Source organism: Etheostoma cragini, chromosome 18, assembly GCF_013103735.1.
Source record: "Etheostoma cragini isolate CJK2018 chromosome 18, CSU_Ecrag_1.0, whole genome shotgun sequence".
Classification (NCBI taxonomy): Eukaryota; Metazoa; Chordata; class Actinopteri; order Perciformes; family Percidae; genus Etheostoma; species Etheostoma cragini.
In genome coordinates, this window is record NC_048424.1 from 14055889 (window position 1) to 14064897 (window position 9009).

Genomic DNA, 9009 nt, shown 5'->3' on the forward strand with positions numbered 1-9009 from the left:
GGGCTCACAAAGCGTGTTGGCTGCTCTGTGCGCCTGCTAGTTTTATACACGCAGGTGCCATTCTTTCCCTCTCCCTGTATTTTGTTTCACTCAAGGCAGTGTGGGCAGTGTGGGCAGTGTGTGCAGATGAGCAGTGTGTGGCTTTCCTTCTGTTGTCGCAGCGCACAGATCTCCCAGCTGAGCAGCACAGTGGAGGTCTGCCGAGACCCTTTGGCGTCACAAAGGGAAGCAAAAAACTATTTACCTAAATTCCTTCCCACACAAAGATGACACAGAGCTGGATTTAAAATCTGTTTAGTATCCCTTTTAGTGCAGATTCATATTTTCCTGACAAAAATCGAACCGTAAAACATTTGCTATATGGCAAATTTCCCTGACTGAAATGTAGATCACTGTATGTGGTTCAGTCTTTGTGAACCTTTTGACACCTCTGTGCTTCGTCCTGTAAAAAGAGTCTTTGTGGAGACAGGGCTGAACTACTGGAGGAAGTGCTGTGATGTGTCTCTCAGGTGGGAGGCTTTGACCCTTTTGTGGAGTTAAGTGAATGTGTCAGTCAAATCAAATAGTGCCAGGATTGTATTTATAACAGGGAACAAAATCAACTGCATCTCTTGTTTTTCAGTATATAGGAATATTATCCTGCCCACATTCCAGAGACGATTAACATACAAAAATACAAAAAAAACACAATTCCCATTTCACGGCCCAGCACTGTAGCAGTGCCAGAAGCAAACTGAATATGTTTACTGTGCTTGTGGACCAGCAAGGAGGGAGGCACAGTTTGTTTTTCCCTATGTAAATAACTTTACTTATCTGCCTATAACTGAAAAGATGGGCCAATTTTACAACCAGCCCATTCAAAGACTTTATAGCAATCTTACCTTGTGATCTGGCAGTTTCCCCACTACCAGTATTACGCATTCACAATGACGACTTAGAGTGAAGCTCACAATATGTTCATACTTTCTTGTTATGCTGCTGTGGTCGTGAAGCTGTGGCATGATATTTTCATATAGTATGTTCAATACCGTAAAGATATAATGAATATTGTGTAATATATAGTAAGTAATAAGTAAACAATGAAAAAAGTTTTTTTTTTAGAATACGCAAACATTAACAGGTTAAAAACGTGACATTTGAAGTTAGAGGACTGACGCTGAAATGTTAACACACTTGTTATGTTACAAGGTTGTTGTGCACTATTATATACTTCGTCAAGAATGATTTAGATTAATTCCTGAAAGTGAACATAGAGAAGTATGTGCACACATGTAACTGTTTGTCACTCACTGCTCGTGTCAGAAAATTAATCTTTACAACATACTGCATGAGTTCAAAATGTTATTGCAACGTTTAGAGTAACCTATACCTGTAATTTGATGCCAACAATGCCAGAAAAACCACAACAACTTGATGTAGTATTCCTCCATGGTCCTCAAAAGTTCAAGCAACATAAATAATCGGTTGAACCATTAGAAAGAGAACAGCAGTGGAAGGTTGGTGTCCACTCTGCTCATTAGGAGGAGAGGCATAGTCATTACTGCTTTACTTTAAAGAAAGGGTCACCAGTCAGACAAAAGACAGGTCCTCATTACTGACTCTGTTGTTAAAAAAGCAACACTTTCTCTCTGATGCTGTCCCTAAAAGTGAGGGAAGACCACCAGAGTTTTGATTTTCCAGTCAGCGGTGTAGAGAGCAAAGCCAAAAGAACAAAGAATCAGCAGTCTGATCTGAAGGCAAATGGGACTCAAGATGAGCTGTTTGAGATAAGATCAAGCAGAAGATACTCAGCACTGATGTGTGGTATTTTAGGAAAAGGGAGAGAGAGAGAGAGAGAGAGAGAGAGAGTTAGAGAGGCTAGAAAGAGAGTGAGGCTATTGTTGACACTGAGAAGACATGGGAAAAAAGACAATTTGGAGGAATTTTTGTCAGATGTGTAACCATTTCGTATGCCTCCTTTGTTCTGCCAGAACGAACTGTTGCTACGGCAACAACACAGACCTTGTGTGTATGTAAATTCATTTCAGCCATTGATTACTGTTAAAAAAACAAACATTTGAAGCCCACTGGACAACACATCTTCATTCTATATTTCTTTTAATTTGTATTAGCATCTGCACTCTTTTACACACTCAACACACTGCTGCCTCTCTTCATGCTGAATCACACACCTTAACAAGCAGAGGTCGCTTTATTTAATATTCCATGAGGAACCCAAAGGTTTCCAAGGACACCAAATTTGACAGAAATTTGTATAAATGTGTAAGAAATGATATACAAAGCATGTTGAGTGTTTTCTTTTGTTGGATGTGGGTATTTTCACGACAATGGCACAGACCCCATTCTTAATCCCTTCTGCAAAGCTCTGATTGGTTGGTTGTCAATGAGCACCAGACTTATTTTGACTGTGGACAAAATGAGGTCTTAAACAAGGCTAAGAGCTAGTATGCCCAAAAATACACTTTGATACTGCCACAGAGACAACCAGAGACAAAAAGGGGAAGTGAATGTTAAGGGGTTACAGATGAAGTTCATGGACACGTCACGGTGGGAAGACAATAACAAACTTATGTCTCCACACACACACCAATGTCAAACCTCTTTATTGGTTGGGGATTTCAGGTGCCACCTTTTTGGTCACAAGCTTCGCCCTGAGCCCAAAGTCGAGACACCGCTTGGTTCTCATTGCACTTACTGTGTTTAATCTTGCAGTGCTCTCCATCCGAGCTTTATGGCTCAATAATGCCAGGAATTCACCTGGGACCTGTAGCTACGTCTTCATACTTATCAGCAGTCCAGCTGGAAGAAGCTGTACTCTGGAGTCTGTTCTGACCTTTCTAAAGCATTGCTTTAAAGGAGGCTGGCCGGGTTGCAGGCAGCACGGTGGCTTTCAGAGGGGAAAACAACAATTTGGCATGGAACAGTGTGTACCCATGGCAGCATATTAAATATGTCAAGAATGAGCGAACTCCAACCTCCTCTGAGTCTTTCTTTTTTTTTCTTTCCACAACCTACCTCACCACCTAATGCTCTCCAACTCTTTCTCTTGCTCTGTCTCCTCACATTTTTTACTTTCTTTCTCTCAAAACCAATATTGCTTTATTTGGAGGTGAATGTAATAAAGTCTTCTGTGTAAAACGTCAGAGGGAGGAAGTGGTTATGTAAGTAGGAAGAAGAACTCTTTGTCATGCTAATTTCCTGGTGACACTGCAGTAAAGCTCCAGGGCCCCCAGGATCAAAATTAGCTTGTGTTTTGACTGCTTGTATACGCCTTGCTTATTTTTTTCTTAAAAAATATCATGAAAATGTTTAACAGCATTTTATTATCATCATGTCTGTGTCTTTGCCACTTTATTTCAAGCATCGTAAACAGCTAGGCATAAGAAAGTGGAGATTAAACACACAATATCAAGAGTAAAATATGAGCAGTTTATTTGCTGAGCAGCACCACACATGTTCATTTTGTGTTGCCAAAATACTGGGGGAAGGTACACAGACATTACATCACATCGTTTCTGATGTTTTCATTTTTGCATACAAATTTCTTCATGATCTGTGACAGTAATAACATACTTCTGTGTGTTTTAATGTAATTTACATTATAGTACTTACTATACACAACAATGTAGCATAAAGCTTTATGAATATATAATATGTCTAACAAGTAAGACCAGGGGCGGTTTAAGGTGGTGAGGGGTTTCTAGGATGCCCTTTGTGTGAGGCCCCCACTTAATCATTGTGCTTTACTGGAAACATGTATTTAGTGCTAAAAGGGCCTAAAGTGTGTTTGAATAATCTGTCAGTGACTGGTCTTATTTCAATTTATAGAATTATCAGTGTGTTAAAATTATGAAACATCTCACAGTAAGTAACCGATCCATGCTGCATGCAAAAGAAAACTAAAACAATGATATGGAGTCATGGGTGAATACATATATGTAAGTTTTACTGTAAAAATAAATGCTGAATATTTTTTGTACTAATAAGTCTGGCAATAATATTATATGGGTATAAAGGCTGACGCCAGGCCTTCTTCTCCCATTCTGCAATCCAGGGGCGGAGTGGCAATCGGGACAATTGGGACTTTTCCAAAGAGTCCCCGCTGTCTGGCCTGTAGACTGTTCCAAACGGCCGTGAGACAGTAAGCAGCTGCCCATGGTTACAATATTGCATACTCTATGCAAAACTGTCCAGGATTCCCACTATCAGTTTAAATTAAAATTCCAACGGATATTTATACCACTTGCTCACTCTCTTTATCTCAGTCATGGTACCCAGAACATTCATCTCTCCCATCAATTTACTGATGTTTGTGTGGCCTCTCCCATCAATCTAGCGTTAATACAGATGGAAGATTTACACACAAAGAAACATAGCATAATTTGGGTTACAAAAACTAGATTTTGTTTGTGTTATTGGTAAATCGGGGGTTGGGCCTGTCAGAATTTTCCCGGGTGATTTTAGTGCCCCACTCCGCCCCTGCCGCTATCCCAGCTATCTTGCAAGGGTACCATCGCTGCATCAACGGCATAGCTCTGCCCAAGACGACTTTCATTGAGAAATACAAACAAGCCGGAGCAATTTCCAACCCACCAGAATGTCAACTAGAGCAGCCAGACCCTGATAGTGCACCGTGGAGATAGGCCTGGCTGGCATAAGTAAATTGCTTGATCATTTTAACTTGTTGTGGACGTTTTCTGTACAGCAGGAGAGGAAAGGTTTTGTAATGAGACTTTTGTGGAAACAAAAATAAAGACAGCTGAGCAAATGCACTGAGCTGACTTTGGTGTATTTTATTACATTATGCAGAGCATAGATGGCAAAAACACATGCACAAAGTGTACAGGAACAACAATGTGCAGAGTCTGGCCAAGTTTAACAGAAAACATCACGGTCTTACTCTCCCTTTCTCTAGAAAGAGGAGAGCTTGTTTGGGAACATGCCTAATCTTAGCAAAACAATTAATCATGACACTTAGACAAGTTCGCATGGCCGCCAGAGTCTCTGGCGGCCGTTTATCTTAGCTGCTAAAGACAACCTGGTGTCATTTGGTTACGTACAGAAGAAAATGTCCCAGCTCTGGATCTTTCAGACTACAGGGCACCAGCCTTCGATGAGTGATGAGTCAACAGACAGCTGTCGACTCTGCTTCCAGGAAGGACACATACACAATTATACATGAATATGATAGAAGGATATATGTAGTCATGCATGAATTAACTTTTTCCCATTACAAACTGTATTATTATTTCATCTTATTTCTCAATAAATAGTCCATAATTCAAATGTTGTTATATCTTCATAAACCAAGTTTCCATCCAAAAAATGCATCACAAATATTATTTGTTATAAATATTGGCACAAGACAACATAAATAAAGGCACTTTTACCATCCACTACTGTTGTGTGAATATTAGGAGTTGGATAAAAAAACAAGATGGGTCAACAAGTGTAGCTGTGCACCACCGTAACAGATTTTTGTGAAAATATTTAGGATGAATACATGAAAATCCCCAAAAAGTCAAAAGGTTCAGACTGTACTCAATTGAATGTGCGAATCCCAGGATTATATCTGAGAATCTAATCCACGAGTACAAATCACACCTACAAGTATTTTTGTCCCACATTTGATGCCTCCCTCTGAATAGCCAATGGGGATGCTCAGATTGCCATTTCTATTATCCAATCACAGAGCCAAGCGTGCAGTTGGGCGAAGAACAAGAAACAGTTGGTGGCGTTATCTCTCCAGTCCAGCGCTATTTAAACATTGCAGAGGAAGAGGGCGCAAAGATATGATGTCATAAAAACGGTGCCAGTCAAAGTGAAAATCTATGTGAAATCCTGATGGAAAATATGGCAATATTATGGTCAGTGTATTAGCTTTATTCTTGGACAATACAAGTTATAACAGCAATTCAACCCTTCAAGAAATAGTTGATACTATACATAAAGGCTGTTTGAGTCGTTCTATGCAAACCCACAGCACCCATCCTGCCATGTTCTGCGCTGTGCTGTTTCCATTAGTGACCGGCTAAAAAAACAATCTTAAAACTGATGAATGCATCAAAGCCAAACAAAAGTACAGCCATTTCCATGGAGAATAACTATTGTGCAGTGGGAGCCACGGATTAAGAACAGGGATGTCCATGTTCCCTGAGCACAGTGTGTTGGTACACCTGTGTACAATTTCCATATAGATTGCCTGTCCGTTTCCATTTTGATATTTTAGGAGTGGTGGGACTGATAGAATAGACTGTGAAAAGACCAGTGTGTGGGGAGATTTAGAGGCGATGATATGTGTTGGTATGACGAAAGCATAGGCTTTAATATCTACTTAGAGTGCAAGCAGTCATTTATTTCCTGCTGTATCTCACATATTCTGCCTCGATGTGAATTCCAAAGAAGGAGGAGCAGGTCTTAATGTGTTCAGCTGCCCTTTCAATCCTCACAGAGCATGATGGCTGCCGATGTGTCACTGAGGTCACCAATTTCATGACTAATGATTTTATTATCTGTATCTGCAGCTGAAGGTACGGAAACAAATAGTTTTTTTATTTTACAGTCAAACTGCAACTAGATTTTTTTTCTCACTTTTTGTCTAAGGAAATATAGACTTATGGCACTGTTGCTGTTTTTCTATTTTTCAAAAGAGCATAAAAGCATTTATGGATGTATTTGTGGAAACATCATCTTGGCTTCAGGGCTTTACTTTGGCTTTTCCCATGGCAGTGTTTGGCTATGATATTTGAGAACTGGCTTTGCTAGGGGACGTGCTGTCAACATCAGTGATGCGCTATTGACTAGAGCAAAAGGCCCTCCAGCCATTACGACCCTGTAGGTGGTTTGTTACTACCCTCTAATACGACCCAGAGGAGTGGTTCCAAAATAAGCGCCACTACCGGTGGCAGTTACATAACTTACACAACGTACTCTAACGCAATTATGTACATAACTTCTCTTTCAAATGAACTTACCTAAGTGGAAATAGACCACTGTGGACTTTTGGTTACACACTGAAGACAAACAGCAGCCTCCTAGATTAGTACTGTGTTTGTTTGACCCATCCCTTCTTCCTACACAGACGTTCTAGTTCCATGTACCCAACAGCATGATTCAAATCATGACACGGGGTAACGTAACGGATCAACTAATAACTGGAGGGATCAGAAAACAGATGGGATAAACACTGGCTAACATTGCCATCCCCCAAGCTGCTTAACTGCATGTGCAGCTGAATGTAAGCTTCTATAAAGTTGTATTGCCCAGACAACTATAGCACCAACCAAAGAGTCACAACCACTGGAGAGCACTAGCAAATATAACACATGTGTACTTTGACCGGCTAAGCACTCATGGTAAAACCAACACAAAGTATATTGACCTAATTTCAACTTTAAAAACTGTCATTTCAATTATAAAATATTCATATTTTTGCGTCACAAGTGAAACCCCATTTTTGTTTTTGTACTACGCTAAGGACTGTGTGGTTTATCATAAGCTTACATTTCTCTCAAGCGCTTTCTTTTCATTTTGAAGACCATAACGTTTGCTCTACATGTTGTTTTTTTACGGATACTGCCGGAACTCTGCTCAGCTTCAGAGTGAAAATTAAACATGTTGGTTCACGTGTGTCCTTCACGAGAGAGCACCTTGGTCCCCAGAACCAAGAGCCTCATTAGGAATCCAGCCTTGACCTTCTGTCACCCCAATCATTGTACACATTAATCCCATCATTTTTCACACACACATACACACACACACACACACACACACACTCACGCACACACACACACACACACACACACACACACACACACACACACACACACACACACACACACACGCCAAAGCTTCTCTACATTGATGGCTTGATGATTGTTTTTTTTGTTGTTGTACTAAAATCAATCAGGGCACAAGGTTTATGTGCAGCTTCTATATGCACTCTAAGTAATTGGAGTTTGCTAATGTGTGTTGTGACATGCACATGTGAGGAAATACACCATCAATGCACAATGCATACCTACTGTACTGTATGTAATTTAATAATTTTTGTTGGACCTACACCAAATATCACCAAAAAAACAGAGCAAATTTGTCCTTGGTTCAGCTTATTTGTACGGTGCATCACATCCTGCTAAGTCACACTGCTTTTAATGTCCATTCATGGCACTCAAACCCCTGTTCATGGGATGGTTGTGTGCTGCTTCACACCCACTAAAGCAGTGACAAGTGTGCGTAAACATCATGTGCTCAAGGTTAAAAAACTCATCCGCGCGTCTTTCCCCCACACTTTTAGCTCATAAAAGCCTATCTTTCTCTACTCTCTGATTCTCATCTCTCGACAGTCAACAGGAAGACCGATTTTCAGGCCAAAAATTGAGGAGGAGAAAGACTTTCTCTTTAGAGGGTTTCAGAGTGCACCGTTGATGTGCTGGCTGCCAAATACTTCAGAGTAAATGGATCAAATTCTTATCCTGGAAGTTTAGATAATTGTGCATACTCCCCACTCACTCTCTTGGGGTCACTCCTCACCAAGTCTGTTGGAGATAATTGGCCTTTCTCTGTCTAATGAAGAACCAAGCAGAGAGGAACAGGAGTTGTAGGTGCACATATAAATAAACACAGTAATTCATCCAGTAGCAGATTTAAAAAAAAACAAGAAAATAGTGGGAGTTATTATTTAATTTTAAAATTGTACATTCCTGGAAACACTATATTCATTTGTAAAAACATAGCTTGAAAGCATTCTCATTATACCTCTGATTTGTATTTGTAGTTAGCTTTAATGGTGAATTATCAAAGGTATTTCTGCCTTTTTGGTAACACAAAGAGGAAATAATGTATTAATGTAATTACCATTCATATCAGATAACAGAAGCTGCAGCATTTTATTAAAATGGTCATCTACACACAATGTAATGCAGTATAATTTGGCAGTATTTACTTACGAGAACATAAATGCTAATGGCCTGGTTACACCACAATACATATGTATGTATACATATATAT

General features: G+C 39.9%; 1 long non-coding RNA gene across 1 annotated transcript in view; it reads left to right on the forward strand.

Moving 5' to 3' along the window:
- The first annotated feature begins 482 nt into the window (after positions 1-482).
- LOC117961681 overlaps positions 483-9009 on the forward strand; it is a 10386-nt gene continuing 1859 nt past the window's right edge. The window contains exons 1-2 of the long non-coding RNA XR_004660464.1: positions 483-493; positions 4712-4718. This is a non-coding gene — a long non-coding RNA (uncharacterized LOC117961681). The remainder of the gene's footprint in view (positions 494-4711; positions 4719-9009) is intronic.